The sequence below is a fragment of the Balearica regulorum genome, chromosome 9, assembly GCF_011004875.1.
Source record: "Balearica regulorum gibbericeps isolate bBalReg1 chromosome 9, bBalReg1.pri, whole genome shotgun sequence".
Taxonomy (NCBI): Eukaryota; Metazoa; Chordata; class Aves; order Gruiformes; family Gruidae; genus Balearica; species Balearica regulorum.
This window is the reverse complement of record NC_046192.1, coordinates 26,302,873-26,324,168: the sequence shown is the minus strand read 5'-3', so window position 1 is coordinate 26,324,168 and position 21,296 is coordinate 26,302,873.

Here is a 21,296-nt window from a genome sequence, read left to right as displayed (position 1 = left end):
CAACAGCTTTAGGGCCAACCTAGGGCATCCCATTGCGGGATCTTGTTCACCACTGCCAGCTGTGCTTCTTGATGCCCCTTTCTGGGGAAAATACAGATTTCCATGTTCTGGAGTGAACTTCTTTGGGCTCAGTGTGTTGTGTCCAGTAACTCAATTTGTGTCATTAAATTCCTGAAATAAGAAGAGGGATTATCAACCTTTGTTTTACCGAGAAAGTGCAGATCAACCATCAGTGGCCTTCTGTCAACAGCCTTACAATCTAATAATTTTTCTGGAGAAAAATAGTCTGGATCTGGGTGATGTGTAGTGGATCTCTAGACCTTGTGGGTTGGCAGCAGAGGAGTTGGAAGGGTTGGCTGATGGTGGGGCTTGAGGGCAGTGTGAAGACCTACCCTCTTCTTTCTCCCTGCCTGTTAGCCAGTGAGTTGTTTCCATGCTGGTTGAGAAATCTCTTCATAATTGGCTGCCTACTTCAGAAGGATGGCTCAGCTGTTTTGTTTCACACAGCACTGTCTAATCTGGAGTCTCTTTTTGTCCTTGGCTGGACGTTCTCATAGTAGACAGCTCGCAGAGATTGCAGTCAAGATACAAGAGGACAAAACAGCCAAATCGTATGTGCTAAACGTTCAGCAAAAGGCCAACTTTCCAGGATAATCGGAAAAGAAGCATCTGTTACTTGATATTCTTCCTAGCTGGCTCTTATGAAGCCAAGCTGAATCTAGGATGTGCTGCTTTGTGTAGAACATGTTATACATCATGCCACATTTTACAAAAAACATAGTATATGTAAAAGTAATAGAGAAGTTTTTCTCCTGTAATAATGAAATATTTCTGCTGTCTTTAAGTCCAGTTCCCGTGGGTAAAAATATGTAAATTGTTCTCCAATAATAAGTTTGCTATTTAGTTTTATTTGTGAAATGACAACACTGAGTAATCACAGAACATTATTTACAAAATTAAACAAACAACAGTGCCTGCAATTCAAAGAATTAATATACCCACACACTCAAAAACCCCAAACAAATCAAAGAGAATTCATTTGTTTGACAGCCATACAAACTGAATAATGGAAAAAACATGAGTTTGAAGCTATTTGGCTTGGAATAATTAAAGATAGGAAGAGCGGGAAAACGGGGGAAGGAAGAAGGGAGAAAAACAGTATTTTAAATGACAGCTTAAATTGATATATTGTCTACAGGACAAAATGCATGAGGTTACAAGTGTATAAGTGTCAGTGAAGAATTGGGCAAATAAATTCAAGTTTTACAAGACACTTTGAGCTTTAGAAAATATGCTGTTTGTGAACAGCTCTAATTAGTAACAAAAACGTAAACCCTGCAAATCCTGGGGCATCTGCTGATGTAGCTGCTTTGGTTCAGGCTACTGACAGGACTCCAGTTTCCCTTCTTACTCTGCCCTCGTACTTCTGAACTGCATCTAAAGACATGACTGTACATGGATCCAATAGGCATAATAGTGCATAATTTGCTTTTAGAACGGTCTAGCTTTTAATTCACTCTAGTAACATGTGTTTTGGCAGGGTATAAACACAATAATCAACCTAATCTTATTTGTCTACAACCAAGGGTAACCAAATCAACCCCACTGAGGAAGAGGGCAGATGATCTTCACTTAGTGATCAGCCCTGATGGAAAGCTTCAAGGTACGAATCCCACCGCACTTGCACTGGATCCCAGCTAATCCTTTCCATCATCTTTTAGCCTACATAGCTGGTAGAAGAGCTGTTGATGAAAGATTTTATTTTTTTTTTCCTTCTGTGTGAGGTCTGGGCTTTGTGTTTTACATTTTTGATGTTCTTTGGAAGGTGAGAGAGACAGCAATAAAGTATGATCTGCACACCTGTGACTGATTACATTTTTGGTTCCTCCCTCGTTTTGAGGTGAATGAGTGGAGATTGGGCAAGTTGGTAAACTTTGTTACGCAATATGCTGTGTTTATTTCTTATACCTCTTGATGAGGTCAGGCGAAGTAGTACCCTCCACTCTTAAAAGCCAGGGTGCTGCAGTAGACTGAGGTTTGAGCAAAGTACACTCTGTGTGGCTGATTTCTTATGCTGTCTTCCTCCTAATCAATATATTAGCTCTGTCAGAGAACTGATCTGGAATTTTATTCTTATCCAGACTTAGTAAGGAAGGTCTTAGCACTTCTCTGGATGACTGAAACTACACGTATACAGTAATCCCCACATGGATTATTGCTTCCGGTTTTCCAGGAGTATTTTTATTTGCTTAGATTTCATTAAGCAGAAATCCCCTAAAGACTGGGGCACTGTCTGTGTGGGCCAACATCAGCCATACCTGCCAGAGGTTATTGGATGAGGAATTGTTTTAGGATCTTTCTGTTTGAAAACTTGGCAATTTCTTACCATTTTCAGCTCTTTTGGTATTTAACTTTATGACTTTTTTTTTTCTCCCCGCTTTGTGCTGTTCTTAAAATTTCTGGTACAACTCAAGATTTTTCTCAATCTGTTTTTACTGACTGTAGATGCATGAGGATTTAAAACGTCACCAGGTCTAGAGCTATCAATATGGAAGTTGTGCACAGAAGCAACATAGAGGTAGAACTATTTCATTCTTAACTATTTTGGTATTGGTATCAAACCAATTCAACAGAGCCCTATAAAAAGGACTGCAGAGCATGACAGCTCGTCTTTAGGAAAGGCTGCATGTATTGCAATCTGAGGTGCACAGCAATAGCGTTTCTCTCTTTTCTGATTTTAGTAAATGTCTCAGGGCATTGCAGTTGGTTAAATCAAGCAGCAGACAAAATGTAATGCACTGCTAACCTCTAAAGTATGTGCAAAAAGTTTCTTCATAAAATATGTATGCAGAACATGGTGCTGTAATGATAATGATCCTCTCTAGGTTATTCCATGAAAGATTTAGTATTATAGGGTCTGTAGTCTTTGATTTTTTTTTTTAAAGGAGTTCCAAGTATTTTACTTTTGTATTTGTTTATTTTTAATGAACTTTCCATTAGCATATGAAAGTCATATTAACATATACTGTGCTGAGTACTCACTTTATGTTTGTTTCTACTCCTGGTACATATGTAGCTGAGAAGAATCATAATGTAGGCCTGTAGATGGCATTCTTGCTCAGCAGTTTAAAAGTCTGTGGTAGTTACAGAACTGGTCTCCCTTTTTATGCTGATATGGAAGATGTGTTTTAATTTACGATGCTCCCTTCCCCCATGTATGTGTTGCATATGCTGTGTATAATCCATTTGGGGCGGCTGGCATTTCTGCAGAGTATAAGAATGATAAAAAGTGCATTGAGCTCTCCTGGTAACCATTTAAGTGATTTCTTCTACTGCCTGTGTTTGACACCGACACGATCTGTAGTTAAACGTGTGTTCCCGGTTAAAGCCTGGAGCCCTTGTCTGGGTGTGTAGGCAGAGGTGTGCATGGGGGCTGCTCCAGTTCCTTTTTTTTGTAGAGGATGGGGTCTTTTCAGGCAGCAGAAATGGTTATATGTAAGAAGATACTGCTGTTTGCTTTTTGTCCTCCCGTTGTTAGGTGTCATACTGCAAAGGAAGGAAATTGCCCAGCGTGGTTACTAGATAGCCTGCCTGAATTCAGGTGCAGGACTCTGCGCTGGAGCTGGGCACGTAGCCTGCGTGTGCACAAACATCACTGTGAAGGCCACTTACACACGCATTTCTCACAAGTGCTTACGCTGTGAACGATGTTCTGCAGGAGTGTTGCTTTGGAAGGGAAGAAGAAAACAAATTGGTGAGGGAATGATTTTACCAAACCATTGGAACTTCTTTCTGGCTCATCGCTGATGAAAATAGTGTCAAAGCCTGACACTTGCCATAATGCAACAGCTTCCAGGGGACATCCCTGCTATGTTTATTTTGCAGTGATGCTATATACCCAGTTTCCCTCCCTAAACTCTCAGATGAATGAATTCAGCTTTATGGACCATTGTGACCTTGACTTTAGCCGTAAATTACTCCTGTGTGGTAGGAACTAGCTCTTTGGGTGTGTGTTTTGGGGATTGGGTCCTAATTCCCTGGAACAGTCTATTTGTCTGTGTTGCTCTGTCCTGCTGTTTGGTCCATTCTTCGATTTAACTTCTGTTTCTCAAAGCTAAGCAAACTCTTTGTACCACACCAATGTCTTTTCTAGTCTTTACCTGGAAGACCTCTCAGCTGATTGCCAGGCAGTCTCTTATCTTTGGGGTAACTATCTCTCCTAGCAGACTTTGTCACAACCAACCACCCCATCCTTTGTCTGGGGACAGTGAAGGTCTATTGAACCAGTGATTGATTTGCTGCTGTTAGAGATTACCTTTGCAAGAAGTCTTTGAAAGCATAATTGTTGTGTGTATGTCAGAAATCTGGCTGGGTTAAGTAAACAGCAAACCCCATGTGTGCAAATACTCCTCGATACTACTGCAGCAGTAATCCTTAGTAAGAAAGAATAGCTAAGAAATGTTCCTTCATTAACTGGAGTCATAGGCAGAATGTAAAATATTGTTAATGGATAGACACAGCAGGTTAGAATGAGCTACGGTTTTAGTAATTTTATTGAATATGATTGATTTCTTCTAGTATTTCCTCCATGGCTTCTCTTCAGGAGACCTTGTTTTAATTGTCAGATAAACTGAAAAGCAGTGGCTAGGTGATTATGCAAGGTCACTGTTGTCTTTGCTGAAAGACAAAGGAAGAAAAGCAATAAAAGTAGAGGCAGTTTTACTGCATGTGCCATATCTGTCATCAAGCTACGTGAACAAAGCATCCATAAAGAGAAGAAATAGTGAGAGCCTGTAACATCACTTTGCAGAGACCAGTGTGCGTTGTTTTGCTGTGTTCTTGGTGATAGTGGATATTTAAAATTCCAGACTAACCACTTTTCATTTATTTATAAAAGCAAAAGGGTCATATTCATCCTCCTTGCTGCTGCCAGGCTTAAACAACTCCTATGCAGTGCAATGTATGCCAGCACTAATGCTTTTTATGTCATATAAAGTAACTTCAAGCAAAGTAAATAAGGGGATCGCATGGTTTATCCTGTAGAGCATGAAGCAGACATTTCTCTCTTCTGATATTCTTGGACTTTTTACATCTTGCAAAGCACAAGTAATTTTGTTTTAAATTAGTGTAATGGTGATGCCTGATGGCTCCAACAGACATCACTCATTGCACTTGAGATAGGTGGTATAGAGGAACAGTATGATTTTCTGTGACAAGAGGCTGATAACGTAGACTATGCACCAGAAAACCAGATTATTCTGATGCTGTGGAGTTCCGGTGCCATGGACTAGATGACCTGTTGGCTTGCTTATGCTTAAAACAAGACAAAGATGATGGTTTTTTGCCCAAAAAGCTTGCACCATAGGTGTAAGACAGGAGGAAGGTGATGGAGGAGGAGGGAGTACTAATCAGCTTAATAGGCAATAGTTTCAATACATCAGCAGCTTTACCACTGTCCAGTTTCTACAGGTGAGGAGCAAGAGGAGAAATGGAGATACATGTTGTTAGAGTCCAGGGAGATGTTCAGGTGCTCTGATTCAGAATCCAGACCCCTATTCGCGGCTCAATAACATATCCATATGAATATAGGGACATCTAGTTTTCTAGTATTAAGAGTTTCTGTGGATGTTTTCACTGCAGCACCAGGTTTGCAGAAGAATGTGGCTTCTGTGTTCTTGTGGTTGGGTCTCTTGGGAAAATGATGGAGCTGGGATGAAGGTGGAGTTTTGCTCCTCTATTCAAATGTGGTGATTAATGTAGCCCAAGGGAGAGAATGGGACCGCACCTTTTCTCTGGGTGGCTTGTGTCCGTGTCTCCTGTAGAAGGAATCGAAGGGCAGGACAAGTCATGGGTGGCTGAGCAGCACTGCTTGGCGCTACTCAATCCTTGGGGCTGAGCTGCTGGACCCACTTAAATCTTAAGAAGTAAGGAGAGGATGTGAAAGAAAGAAAAAAAATCTATTCCCAATTTTACCTAAAATAAGTCTGTCTTTCTAAAGGAGTCTTTTTTTTTTTTTTTTTTAACAAGCCCTGGAAGATTAAGCTGATACAATTTTTCCACATTTTTTCCAGTCTTTTTTCTATTTTGTGATCTAGGCTGTATTCTGGGAATATCAGAGAAATGCAGAAGATACGATAAGCGGGAATGTTTGACTGGGATATCAGGAAAGGAATGATAATGTAATGCCTTTTTACTTTTCATTTTCATCTTGGATCCAAATATGTGTCACATTAAAGAGGGACTCCTGGCCTCTGTTGATAACTGTAATTGTGCTGGGACACTGCTGTCCTTCTCAAGGTTGCAGACATGCGTTAACTCTGTCTGTGTTTGAAGACAAAGAAAAGGAAAATTGTTTAACTAAAAGAAGGAAGTTTCAGTTTCTTTGCACTTGTTAACCACGTAGTCCTGTCACTGGTTTATCAGGAGCAAAATATATTCCAAACACATGCTGGAATAAACAGCACACACGAGTTTCCTCTGATGAATACTCAATACAGAGCTGTCTGCTGTCTGAGCCAGATGAGTTTACACATTATTTTTTTTTTTAGCTATTCAAATGCAAAGACCAGGAGTCAGGGATGCCGTGTGGATTTGTGACATTCGGTGGCAGAAACTGAATTAAAAAACCATAAGAATATGTTGCTTTCATTCATACAGTGACTTCTGCAGCAATTCTTTATCTCTGGCAGTTATAATATTCTGATGGTTAGTAATCATTTAAGGGCAAAAGCCACATTCAGTGCGTATTGAATCTCATAAAATGATTCCTGTTGACTTAGTGGCAGTACTGAGACCTTAGTAACTACTCTTAGACTAATCCAATCACATTATTAATGTTTTTGAGAATGACAACTTAATTTTTTTTCAACCATGATGGAGTAAAAACTCCTTATGCAGTGAGAGGAATGGAGCTGATAGTCTCTGGAAAATTGTGTTGTGTTTTTGAGATGGATGATACAAAACGGTGAGAGCTGTCCTATAATGGAGAGGTAATAAGATAATAAAGGATTACTTGTTTTATGAATACCCTTATGAAACATTAGGGGTCCCATTACAACTATTGAAACAAAAATCTATAGCTGTTAAGTATTGGATGCAATTATATGGTTAAACTTCCATACGCTTCTCTAGAACCACCCACAGTGGATAGTTGGTTGAATGTTGCTGCCGTGCTACAGCAAGTAAATAAATCAGCATCTTGGGGGAAGACTGTTTTTCTAAATCTGAGTGAGAAGATGCACACCTCAGCCAGTTAAGCATATTTGGCTTGTATCGTGGGGAATGGGGTTTCAGCATTTGCATAGCAACAGTGCTCGGGAGCTGTGCTTAGCATGGAGGTCATGTGGCGGAAGTCTACTTGAGTGGATGCAGCAGTGTCATGGGAAGCCGGGAGAACATTTCGCATCCAGCAGAGATGCCTTTTGCGAGGAGCCTCTACCCTGAAGAATTCAGAGTTTTCATGTTGATGAGAAAAAGCTCTGATAACTTGCTGCTGTAGTGGCTGAGTCATTTTGGGAGAAGGGCGGCTTTTCAGGCAGCGTGTTGCAGTCTTGTGGGATTCATAGGATCCACGTATAGAAATGGGAGAGGTTACAGAACACTATTATAGGGGCACATGGTCATGAAATCCATTAAGAAGATAACTCCCTGTTGTGCTAAATAAATGATATGCATGGGAAATGCAGTCTCTACAGGTCTGGATTTTGTAAGCCAAAGAATTTCTCTGGAGCCGTTTCTGTATTGCAGAAAGGTGTGACCCACCGAAATCCGCTTTTCCTAGTACTGTTAACATGGATGTAATGACTTATGACAGTATTTACTAATCTGGCATTTACACTGTGTAAACAGGGTATACTACATATAAACAGAAGAGGATTCCTCATTACATTTGAGACTTTTTATGAAACTCAACCTATGTAATTACTCTGAGCTATATGGTAGCTTTTATGATTGACACTAAGAAATGTAAGACAATTTGCTAAACTAGTGTGAAATTTTAGATAGTAATGGAACATTTTAATGGAAGCCCTTGGTAAAAAATGATGGATTTATTAAATTAATTTTCAATAAAACATGAGTTAGAAACAGTGTGTGAAACTTCTGGAAAAATACCAGCAAGCTGCTGACCAGCCAACACATTTCAGTGAACCTGCACCAGTACCAAATTCTAGTCTTATGCCCCTGGCATGGAGGGGGGACACAGTGTTGTAGATATGAAATACTATCAAGGAAGAAAGAAGAATCTGAATTTAAGAAAGCCTGGGTACCAAGTGTCGTATTATTATCTTCATTGTATCTGAAAAAGGAAGGAGGAAATTGTGGTCAAAACTTAGTGCAATCATTTAAGATGATAGCTGTATAAAAACATTAAAGAGCACTAGGCTCAGAAGAGCAAAGCTGGTAAAAGAAATTTCATTATGTGCTTTGGGTTATTTCTTGGCTTTGAACATTACTGAGGTCAGCAAGGATTTTGCCAAGTTTTTCAGCTGAGAAGGACGGGGCTATCAAACTAACTTTGTGACAGAGCAACCCATGATGTTTAAAGGTGTGATGCTGATTAACGATCATTTTGGGTGTGGTGTTCTAACCTGGTCACTTGGATAGGGTTAGGCATAGACAACAGTTGGCAGAGAGCACGTTTGCCTGATAGTAAAGCTGTAGCTATACTCTACAGCTCTAGTGTGCTGGAGCTGTCTTTCTCCCCAAATGACTAAGCCACAAGTCAGTGATGAGCAAGACCAGCTCATCACTATGTAAAGACTGCCCCCATAATCTCGTCAAGGTCAGTGTCCGTATGGCTTATTGGCAGTATAAATACAGGTTATGGAAGTTAAAGAAGCCTGAAGGCAGCCTTAACCCTTGAACACAGTTCAGTGAGTGTCGTATTCTTACTTCCTACAACAGGAGCTGATGGAGTGTAATGCTGCTTGAAATACTTAATATTACTAAGGACTTAGAAAGTATTTCCACCTCTAAGCGTATCAGATTATGTTAAATAAACCTCTATGGATGTTTCCAAGGTTAAGCAGGTTTTTTTAATTAATGTGCTCAGGTAATGAACTTTTTCCCACTGCACTTATTTGAAGGGAACGTTGCTTTCATGGATATGAGGGTTTGCACCTTATTGCAGTCTGGTTTTACATTTAGAATGGCATAACTAAACTTCTCATTAACAGGACTTCAAATAACAACAATATATTTTCTAATATTTCAGTGTCCGTCCTTCTGTTGAGGGATATTCTAGCTACCAAGAAAGAATATCACTGAGTGAAGCAAGCTCAAGAGCTTTGGAGCCCCCCATGAAGGATGCAGACCTGCAGGGATGGTCACTGGTGTTTCCTGACCTCAGTAGGTTTAAGCACAGCGTAGTCTGGGCAGAGTCAGTTCTGGTGCTTCTTAGCTGGTGGAGAACCCAAAATAAACTTTTATAGTAGACTGTAATTTGTTTAAGATTTTTGGGAAAAAAAAAAAACCCAAAAAAACCCCACCATAAATTCAATTTTTTTCCCCCTACATTTTATAACAAGGTGTTGCATGTTGGCGTGTACAATATGAAAACAGCAAAACAAAGAATTTGCAAAATTTATAAAGGTCTGGTGGGGATGGACCTTACTCTCCCAAGGTAAGAGGTGCCCTGTGCTGCTGAGTAAGTGTGCTGGTTGGGATAGAGTTAATTTTTTTCACAGTAGCTAGTACGGGGCTGTGGTTTGGGTTTGTGCTGAAAACAGTGCTGATAACACAGGGATGTTTTTGTTACTGCTGAGCAGTGCTTACACAGAGCCAAGGCCTTTTCTGCTCCTCACACCGCCCCGCCAGTGAGTAGGTTGGGGGTGCACAGGGAGTGGGGAGGGGACACAGCCGGGACAGCTGACCCCACTGCCCAAAGGGATGTTCCAGGCCATATGACATCACGTGTATGGGGGGGAGGCTAGCTGGGAGATGGGATTGCTGCTCAGAAACAGACTGGGCATAATTTTTGTTTTGTGATTTTTTTTTTCTTTTCTCCACAGGTGCATTTGTACATTACTGGTTTTACATATATATATATTTTTTTTTTTGCTCTCTATTCTCCTCTCCATCCCACTGAGGGGGGAGGAGCAAGCGAGCGTGGTGCGCAGTTACTGGCTTTGGTTAAACCGTGACAGCAAGCAAAGATGGACCTTGTGGATTCGTGGCTGTGTGCGCTGAAGACACTTGGTACTAGAGGGGCAGGATGCAGGACCTGTGGGCTTCTCCGAGAAGAATGAAAAGTTTGTGCCTGGCAAATGCATCTGTCTTCTCCCTGCTCTGTTGTTGAAGATTTTTAAAGAAACCCCTAGTGACGATGATGTTTTGGGATTATCTTAAGTATATTTGATTCTTCTTTTGGCAAGGGGAAGACAAGTGAGCGGTGAGATCTTCTTACTGGTCTGGTTGTGAAACTGGTGCATTCACTTGCACAGGCAACTGGTGTCTCTTCTGGTGCAGAGCACGTGCGTGTCAATTTGTGTAACTGTACGTAGCCGTGCAGACAGCTTAAACGTGGATTGGGTATTTGCTAAAGGTGGGACTTGTAAAATGCCTCTGTTCTCTGTAATAACGATATTTGCTTCCCACTTGCAAAAATACAAGGAGTGAGGATGTTGCAGAAAAGACCTTTCTCCATGGTAGCACAGTTATTCCAACTGTATGTTTCTGAGCCAAGAATTTAGGATTTTAGTACCAGTCTTAAGAATAATTAAGCAACTACACTTTTATAACATAAATATTACTAAAGGTACAGTTAAAGCCAAAAAGACCTTCTAAAAGGGCAACCCTTTTGAGAGTTATCCATTTCTGTGGCCATGGTGAAGGATTGCTGGATGCAGGATCTGCTGAACAAGAAAAACTCATTGATTTCTGTGGATTTTTTCTGGATAATATCCTGACACGTTTGAAATTTGTGGGCTCCATGCTGTGTAATTCTTCTCAGAAGAGACTTTCTGGCCTTGTCTTCCTTTTCACTTTAATTTGGCACATTTTGCTAGTACTTAGCAGTATTGGATACTACAGGAAATCACTTTGCATTATATAATCCTGCATCATTCCTGAATATATATGAAGTCTGAATTCTCTTCCCACATAAGAGTGGGGTTAGTTTACAATTTACAATGCTCGACAGCTGGTAAGAAGAAATTTACCTCTGCAGCTTGTGTGGTAGCGATGTGTCTGTGCTTTCAGTTGGCTGTATCCAATCTCCATCAGTTCTCTCAGACCTCACATCTTCTCTGTGTAACATTTCACGCATCCTTGGGCCCAGTTCTGCATTAAGAATTTCAATTTGCTAGTGGTACAACACCTCCTATTTTTGTCACTGTGCAGCCCCTAAATGAATATGCAGTGAACTCACAGCTGCTCTTATAATTGTACTGTCCCCTGCATGGTCCATAGCCAGGAGTAACTTCTTGCAACTTGAGCGTATCCGAGCCTGCGAGACCAGTTGTAGAGCATTGCTACAAGCAGAGTGGCAGTGTAGTCATTTGGGGGACCCAAGACAGAGGGTGATTAAGCCTGGGCCAGAAGCAGGGTATCCTGGCTTTCCGTCCTGTGATCTGACCACTATGTAACACCAAATCGTGCTCTATTGTTGAGGAAGTTCTACTACTTCTTTATAAATGCAGATAAATACAAATAAATTATGCATTTAAAAAACTGATGTGTAAAACAAGTTGCAAAGATTTATCATTCTGGTGGTGCATGTTCAACTTAGTTTTTTCTTATCTTTAATAGAAGAGCTATTTTGTATTCTCTGAATTGTTTCGATGACTGTTGACTTTTGGCAATTATGAGGATGCAGCAAACAAAACAAGCCAGTGTGCATAGGAGTATTTTAAATATATTATTCTCTTTCAGTTGGCATTTGATGGCTATGCGTTGCCACAGTGTATAATGGCATCCTGTGACACATGTCAACCCTACGTGACAAGCAGCATGAGGAATAGATTTGAAATGTAGAGGAAATAAATGCAAGAATCAACGGCTTCTGCTGGCTGCAGTGAACTGTGCAGGCCTCTGTGCTTGACAATTTCATGTTTTATGCAAAAGAAGAAACTCTTCTGGAATGTGTTAGGGAGTCTGTGCTCAAAACCACTTACAGCGAGGGAGTCAAAGACAATACGGTCATGTAGAAAGCAGGCCAGCCACCGTACCTCGTATGTCTGCAGGGACTATGAGTAGCAGCTCGCAACTCCATGGGTTGTTTGGATCTTAAAGACTCAAACCCAATGATTTAGGGGACGAAACATAGTTTAATGGAGTTATGTAGGGATTACATTATTTCCTCTTTAAGGGCATTTAAAGGTTGCAGTATTGTTGTGTTAGCGGTAGGGCAACTGGAACTTTTTCTTTCGAATCTTAAGAAAGCATGATGAAACTTGTCTTTGTTAGTTGGCTTTGTCCTGTGGTATATTTATGTGATTTCATGTATTGCAGACCACTTTGGTTCTGATGAGAAGTTTTGACTCTATTTATCTTTCTTGCTTTAAAAAAGAAATTTTTGTTAGCCTGCATTTCAATTCTTTATATGAAGATGCGAAATGTGATACTATTTTCAAGGTGGCTAATTTTGAAAAGCGAGCCCCAGTTTTATAGTTGCAAATAACTGGGTACAATTTTGCTGACATGCTTTATTGCTTTGAAATGCCTGATGATATCTACAAATCGGTGAGTTGAATGTCTGTAACATACTGTTACATTTATTGAGCATCAGAGGCCAAAAAGAGTTTTGTGTTTTGTTGGGTTTTTGTTTTGTTTGGGTTTGTTTTTTCAAAAATGTAAGGCTGGAACAGAGTAGGATAGATTAGCTTGGTTACCTTGTATCATCTGTCTTTATGCCTACAAATCTAAAGGTTTGAAAATTGTGAATAACCCCTAAAGTCATAAGATAGAGTGGTGAGATAATAATAGTTCATGTGGAGTCCATCCTTCTTGCCCTTTGTTTTTTGGCCCTTTGAGTTCTTTTTTTACTGTCAAAGATAAGCATGAAATATTCTCAGGTTAGAGTTGAATTATTCTTAAAACTTCTACAGATTAAAAACCAGGATAAAAAAAACCCCACAAACCCCACAACACCCCCCCCCCCCCCCAAAAAAAAAAAAGAAAACCCAAACCCGAAACAAACCAAACAAGAATTTGCAAAAGCTGCTAACACTATGTAAAGAAAAATACTTGTATAATACTAAGGGGTTATGAGAACTGTTATTGAATCTTTTGTGGAAAAAGCCCTATTGCTATTGCTTAACTGTGCATTTTATGAAAAAAACCCCAAAAAACCAAACCCTGCAGCTATGACTTAGTACTTAATCTGAAGATGCCAAAATATCTGCCCATTAAATTATTTTCCACTTTTTTACCGATGTGCTTCATGACATGAAACTGCAATAGCAGATAATCATTACCGTCCCTTTAATGCCTAATACATTTTGCATGTATTGTCTCATTTATTGAACACTTTCTAAGTCACTACTGGTGTTCTTAACTAGCTATTTTTCAGTTTTAACCCAGATACTTTTTTTTTCTTACTTTAAGAAGCTGAACCACTTTGGAAACAAAAAGTAATAATTGAGTGCTGTTGTCCTCACTGGAGTGAGCGTACCTCTGTTGAAGGTCAGAGTGGACTCGTTTCACTCATGTCGTGTTTTAAATGTCTAGGCTTTGCTTCAGAAATTATTCTCAAAATCAGAATGTGTTTTCTCAGAGGAAGGAGAGAAGATGTGGCCCCCAGAAGAGCCCTGGTGTTAGAGCACTCAGCTGAGATGTGGGAGACCCTCACTCAAATTTGTACTCCAATTAAAAAAGGCTTCGCTGCATTGGTCTTTCTGGTCGGCCGGACGTTCAACCCATCATTATGAGGGGAATCGCTCCAACAAAAGTGCTGTCCAACATTTAGAGCTCGATATTAGGTGTTGACTTAATTAGAGAAGGAAAATATATTTACTTCCCATAGGAAAGGGAGTGAACATTGAGTTTGCCAGCGTGCAAGGTGCACGGTGACGATACCGCCTGTTCTTGTCCCATTACCTGTGCACATCAGCTCTCCGTGCCAGCCTGCTCCACTGGCGTGCTCAGGCGATTCCGCCCTCCTGTGTGGCAGGGTGATAGACCTTCCCACCTCCTGGCGGGTGGTGATGCTCTGACATGGCTGTATTTATTGCCGCCTTGTAAAAGCGTGATGAAAACCACTCACGTGGCTCAGTCGCTCTAACAATGCTGCCGTGACAATGTGATTTAAAACTTCTCCTATTCGTGTGGCTACGGGGCGGGGTTGGAACTGATGGTACAATTATTCCAAATGCCATAAAGCCAAAAGGCTTTGAATCACTTTGGAATGCAATTGTTTAAAACCAGATCAGACACAGCTGACCCCATTTCTTTACTTCCTAATTTTATGTACCATAAATTTAGCTCTTCTCCAAGAGTGAAAACTTGCAATGACATTGAATACGTAGTATAACACTGAGCAAGGATCCCCGATCCACTTTGTTAATGTCATGCTGGGCTTGCTTTTAAAGAAATGAAGTTTGGAAGATAAAACACAAGTTATGGTCATCTCTGCCCAGCTGCTTAGGCACACTTTTCTTCAAAGCAAACTGCATTATCTTGTTCAAATAAACATAAGGTGGTCCCGAAGTCAGGGTCATGGCTGCTGTATCAAATTAACAGTCTGTACGGAATGCACAGCATTCGGCAATAAACCACATGGTGAACACCAGTGCTTTCCTACTGGTTTTCTTCTGCACTGTCAATTTTATTTTCTTTGGGTAACTTCAACCTTTGTCAAATGTGCTGGATTGATGGCCTGGGTGGAATTATATCTCTGTACCTGCAGAGCAGGTAGTGAGTAGATGGCAGTAGGATGGAGCTCCTGTGCTGGTGACCACTTGTACCACCAGAAGGACTTCTCTGGTCCTTCCACATCCTCCTCCTCTGTGCAATCCTCTGGCTCTTCATCATCCTCAAGTTTGTTTTCAAGTAGGGGTGTGGATACCTGACTGTTAAGGAACTGGATGGACACAACCAGCTCACCTTAGCCCGTATAACACACTAAAATGTTGTAATGAGCATTTTTTGGTCTTTTACTTGAGATATATTCAGGTTAACATGGATTTAGTTCTAAAAGCAGGACATGCAAAATATGAGTACAAAGATTTTTTTTTTAAACATGAACATTTTTGCTTGGCAAGTTTTTAGTCATTTGCTCAAGAATTAGCCCTGCCTTGCATGCAAATGAGTCCTATTCTTGCTAGAAAAGAAAAAGATCTGTCTTTGCTTGAAGGATTTTGTAATGAAAATAGTCCCATTTTAGAAAAAGGTGAGAGCCTTATGTTAGAGTGACTTTTTGTTTTGCTACTAAAATTTCATATTTTTCTAAATAGTCAAGAGCATCGGTACCTGACCAATGACTAACCTATCTAGGTGAATGCAAATTAAACAGTTGAAAGAGCTGATTCAAAAACTGCCAGTGGAGGAGTGGGATGTTTTGGTTTGGTTTTTTCCTGGTGGAATAATATTTTATTTAGATTTTTTTTTTTTACTTCTAAATGAAGTAATAAAACCTTAAATGTTTTTTTTTTTTTTTTCTGCATCCCAGTTTCTCCTGTGCTGCTGCTCTGACTGATGTAGCCAAGACTAAGCTTCACACTCTGAATAATACATTAATTTCTCTGCAAGCCCTGGAAGTCTGGAGACTAATTTTTGTAAGTATGCTTCTAGTTACTTTCAACAGAAACATTTTGTTCCAGCTGAATGTTAGATGGCAACTTCAGCTGTCCATGTGCAATTTAGCCAGCAGAAAAGGTGCACGTACCTAAGAGCAGACTGGTGCGGAGATGGTCCTAACTGGATCGTATGGTTTCTGCTTGCTGTAGCTCAGATATCTCACTGGTTCAGAGTCATCGTTCAGACTGGTAAAATGCTGTGTGAGATGTAGGGAAGTGCTGCACTGGTAACAAAATCTGTGCTTCACTGTTCATTTTAAATTCAATGAAAGTGTTACTTAAATGGACTTAATTAGTACAGGTAAAGGGGGAGCACTTAAAAATATCTGAAAAAGGATTCCTTCAGTATGTGTGATGTTTTCCTTCAATTTTGATAGCTGAAGGGACTCAACCTCCTTAGAATGAGGTATTTGCCTTGCTTTATGAAAGGTATATTGAAGTCCCTGAAGATCTTGGGACGAGAGTCCCCTGAAAGCCTCTCACAGACTAGTCCCAAGCTCCTGAGCCAGCGTAAATTCCAGTTTAAGTCTTTATTAGAAAAACAGAGGGTTTTGGGTAAGGGTTAAGTATTTTGTGTCTTGGATGAAATATGCATTTGATAAATCCTCGAAAACTGAAAATGAGAAGTACTGGGCAAATTAACAAATGACACTGCTGGCTATAATTTTAGCAATGTCACTGTTTTGACAGATTCATTTTCTTTCACCCACTATGATTGATAAGCGTATCTGTCTGGGATTAGAGAAAGTTGCTAGAAAGGGAGTGCTTGAAGGTCAAATTGCTCTAAGGAGAAGTTATATTTTCCTGCCAGTTTTGCTCGGTAGGGTCAAGGCTTTTTCCTTTGCTTCTATAAGATGTAGAAAGCAATTAAGATTGATTCATGCCATGAACTACTTGACTTCTTTTGGTTTTGGTTGCCTGTAACCATTCTAGCAGGGAGAAAAAACCCCAACAAATGAGCATCCCCTCTGTCACTTGGCCTGTATTGCTGAAAAAAGGCTTCCAAAACACCGGGCAACTCTTTACTGCCCCAGAAGAGATGATGTTTTATGTCTCTTAATCTTTACTTGAAAATATATTAAAGGTATGTAATGCTATCTAAGCAAATTATTGAAAATTGCATCAGCAGAGCAGACGTGCGAGAAAGCTACTCAAATATTGCTTAAAGAGGACAAAGTACTTATATGTCACCAACATTCGGGTCTGGGGACAGCCATTCATTATTTCAGTGGCAGAGCAAGATCCCAGGAAGATGCAGCTATCTCTGCTGTTGGCACAACAGCTACTTGTTTGCACATGTAAGTGTGTGCAAAAATAAATTATTACAAGCAAAAGAGTAGGCCAAAACTCTAAAAGAGTCAACTAATGCTGTGTTTCTCTTCCTTTCTCTAATGTGGGACATCATTTTATGGTGATATGCCATAGAGGCAGTTTGATGTTTGTGATGGACAATTAGAGCCGGTAGTCCTGGCTGGGACCGGATGATGTGAAATGGTCCATGACCATTGTCATGGAAGCCAAAAGGGAAGAGTGATAAGCGGTGGCTAGTGATTTTCTCATGAGAGATCAGTAAGAAGATCCAAATCTGTTTTCTTGTTTCAGACAGAAACGGAGATTTTGTTTTCGGGAATGTCTGAGTCAGAGTTGGGGGGACCTGGGCATGTCTGACATTCTGGCTTCTTATTTTTAGGTAATTGCCTTCTTTCTTTTTCTTGATCCTGATTTGTCTTCACCTTTTTTCCACCCATTTATTATTGTTCCTTTCCCTCTCTTTAAAAAAAATATGCGATTCTTTCCATCTAATCCTTCCTTCTGCCTTCCCTAATTCTTCCTCCCTTACTATGGTTTCTGCCTAAAACACCTGCGTAGCAGCAGCTGCTTATTTCCACAGCCTGATATTTTGAGGGCTGTAACTAGAAGTTGCGTTCCCTGGATTAATACTGCCTGAGCCCAGAGCAGCTTTCAGGACAGGCAAGACCAGGAGAAGGCTGCTGCTGGCTGGACTGCAAATGAGCTAGGATGACAAAGCTGCATTTAGTGGATGCAATCAGTGCAAAATGGCAAATAGCAAGAAAGCCTTCAATTAAGAAATGTTAAGCAGAATGACCCCTGAGCAGCGCTGTCTCTTTATTAATGGGGAAGAGAAATTGTAAGTACCTGAGGCCACACAAAGATGGATATCAAGCTACCCCAGCGTTCGTCGTACTATGCCTAAAGGTGTCTGAAAAATTTAGCACAAAGCATCATTTTAGCAGTTTACTTTGTGAAGCTATTTTTTTTTAGTCTAATTTTTCATAAAATGGGAACTTGCTAGCTGAGGTTGTTAGCAGCTAAAAGTTGTGGTGGGCTGCTAGAAATGAGCTTGAAGATTTTAATTTAGTCTAGTTCAGCTGTAGGCACAGTGGAGTCCACAGAGAAAGTCCTGAACTGATGCATCTGCCCTCCCACCATCCTGCTAGGAGCTGAGTAAGCTTGGAGTGGATGAGGACCTTTTTTCCTCCTCCGAGGTGATCAGGAATGCAGCAGCCCTGCCCTGGCAATCTGCCTCATCCCTGGGTTGTGTTTTGAACAGATGTGGGCTTTGATTCAGCTAGGAGAGGACCAGGAGATTCATGTTGGCTGGAGAGTTATGTTGACCTGAAGTCTCCTCTGAACCAAGTCAAGCTCCTGTTAATATAGAGACTTGCTCATGGGCTCCTAAAAACAAGCTACTCTGTGAGCTCCATGCAACCCCCTGAAACAGTTCAGTGGCTTAGCATATGTGGAAGCAGGAGATTTGGGTTCAGCTCTTTTTCCTAATTTACATGTTCTAGCATCGGGTTAGGCCGTAGGCTCTTCTGTACAAACTTTTCTACTTTGTCTGAAAGAATAAAATGTTCTTTGCTGAGGTTGAAGTTTTGAGAAAGACTCTACTGTTGGGTGTCTCTGGGAACATCTAGATCCCAGTCCACGTTTCATTTGTCTCTCAAAGTGAAATGCTATTCCCTTAACATAAACCAGGGAAAGTTATGGGAGGACAAAGATAAAAAGGCTTTTTATCCATAGCTGACCACTAAGGTGTAATTCTCATCCAAGGAAGATTTGAGATTAATGAAACAACTGCAACAGGATGGTTCAAAAGCATCCCTGTGATCCAGGCATGAGATTCAGGGTATTTGGAGTCTTTCCAAGGGTGATAATCAGTAAATTCCCTTTAGGCAGAGGAGAGACTTGAATCCAGCTCTACCACTGTAGCTGCTGGACTAATTCATGGCTATCTTCAGGCCGTTCTTTCTTTTTGAAACCTAGGAACAGGAGGCAGAACTGGAGCATCCATGCCAAAATATGACTCCTCAGTTCTAGGCAGGGATAGGATCCTTCTGCAGCCTTTTCCCATGGGCGTTTTTCAGAGCCCCCACTCCATACGTTGGCTTTTATAAGCACCAAAGTTTGCTCATGGAGTTCGTGGTCTAAGATGGGTGTTGCAAAGTCTGGTGTAGTGAGACCCGTGTGTTTTACGGAAGTAGGCACAAAATAAACCTTTATTTCTTTAAAGAAAACATGTTGTTCAAAACCCTTTTGAAAAACTGGTCATTAAGATTCACAACAGGAGATAGGGAGTGCTGGGCACTTCTGAAAACCAGCCCTAAGTTTCTGTCAAATTTTTAATTAAGAGACATGAAAGAGAAAGTACAAACTCCTTGATGGTTGGTCTGTTGTAGATTTAAATACCTTAATTATAGGAGCTCAGATTTGTGTGTTTTAGCGTTCTGTGCACTTCTGCGCTTCAGGAGGTGCCCAATCACCTCTTTGGGGCTACGTTGGGGCCACGCTCTCCTATGCTTAGCTGACTTAAAGCCCTTCTCCTGGAAATAGCACTTCTAGGTGCCAGTGCCAAAAGGCCTTTTTCAATTATCTTGCCTTTCAATGTGGGAAGACGGAGGATGTGGTAAAAGCTTTTGTTTGTATGAGTTGAGCAATACGTGCAACTGCTTCTTTTGCTAGCAGCAAGAGCAAGAAGTCAATCTTAAGAAGTTTTCTTCTCTCTCTTTCTTCAAAACTACTAGTATATCGAAGGTGCAGCTCTGTGGCTGGAACTCATGTCTGGAGGCTGTTTGCACGGTACAGTGCAATGCTGCTGAGAGCGGTGTAGGATGTTTGCTTGATGTTGGTGCTTGGAGCTACCCCGTGTTTCCAGTCGGCTCGTTGATCCCTGCTGGTCATGGGCTGACGCTATTATAGCTCAGCGAGATACCACGGTGTAATTTGAAAAGGATGAAAAGTGTTAAGAGCACAATGGGGATGCACTCTCTGAAAAGCTGGATGGGAAAGCTGAGACTTTGAAGTGCAAAGAGGGTGAAATCTTCCCTGTGTAGGGAACTTGAACAAGTCGTGTGTACCATGTAAATTCCTGTTAAACCATCAAAGTAAGGCTTAAGTTGAGCTTAAGTGAATGGGTCTCATGCAAGTGTTCTGCCTGCGGGTAAACCTCACCCTGGCTGCTTATTTTTGGAAAATAAGCTGTTTAGAGGAAACTGGGAAACACAATGTTAAGTCAGGCTATAAACAGGTATCTATTACCCAGGTGTACAAATTGGGACCTAAATTCATCCTTTAGCCCCTTGACAGGGATGTTATCTCCAAGAGGGCTGGGCCGGTGGCTGAGTCACTGCCAACAGTTTTCTCTTCAGATGGTGAAAGATCTGAGGACATAGTGTGGGAGGGTAAAAGGGAGGGAGGAGATCCAGTGGGGGATGGAGAGGATGAAGAACAGCAAGGCTGGGAGCGGTTGAAAGGAGCAGTACTGGGCTATGGTGTGGATGCCACCTGAGGGGACACTGATTAGCCTGAGGAAATTGGGGGTTCAAGAGGTTGGTGAGGGTCTAGGAGGGGTGTTTAGGGATGTTTGACTATGAATTTCAGTGTGGTGTGCAGTGAGGTCAAGGCTGCAGCAGGAGGGGGCATATCCTGAAATTAGGTAGTGATCTGCTTCACAGATGTACCACCTGCTCGTCAAAGCCAACAACTTGCCTGTTATAGGAGAGACACCCCCAAACCTCAAAGAATGAGGCAGGAACAAAGCTGCAATGAGGATCACTGTTGGCTGCTATAATTTTTTTAGAAAGTCAAATTTTGGCTGCAGCATCCCAATAAAACCTTTGAAAGTGGCATTTTCTCCCCTCTGTAGAGCAAAAAGCTGTTTCTGTATATATTTGAAAAAAAAAAATAAATTTCTTTATTAAAAGGACTGAAAGCCTTATTTTGGCCTCAGAACCAGCTGGTTTCCCACCCTGCAGGAAGATGCAGCCCCCAGCACTGGCAGCGTTTCTGGGGGCTGCTGCAAGAGCTGAGCATCCCTGGCTGGGGGCTGCCGCGCGCGTTTATCGGCTGTGGGCTCCTGTACCGCAGCACGGGGGAGGCTGTGCAGTACAAGGCACTGGCGGCTGGTGTCATCCCATTACCACGGGATAGCGGCGGTGCACTACGTGTTTCTATTCAAGCATTTAATACATTATTCTGTAATTTTTGCCTTGGAAGTAATGAAGCCTGACAGCTTTGGCTTGTGCATGATAACAATCCCAC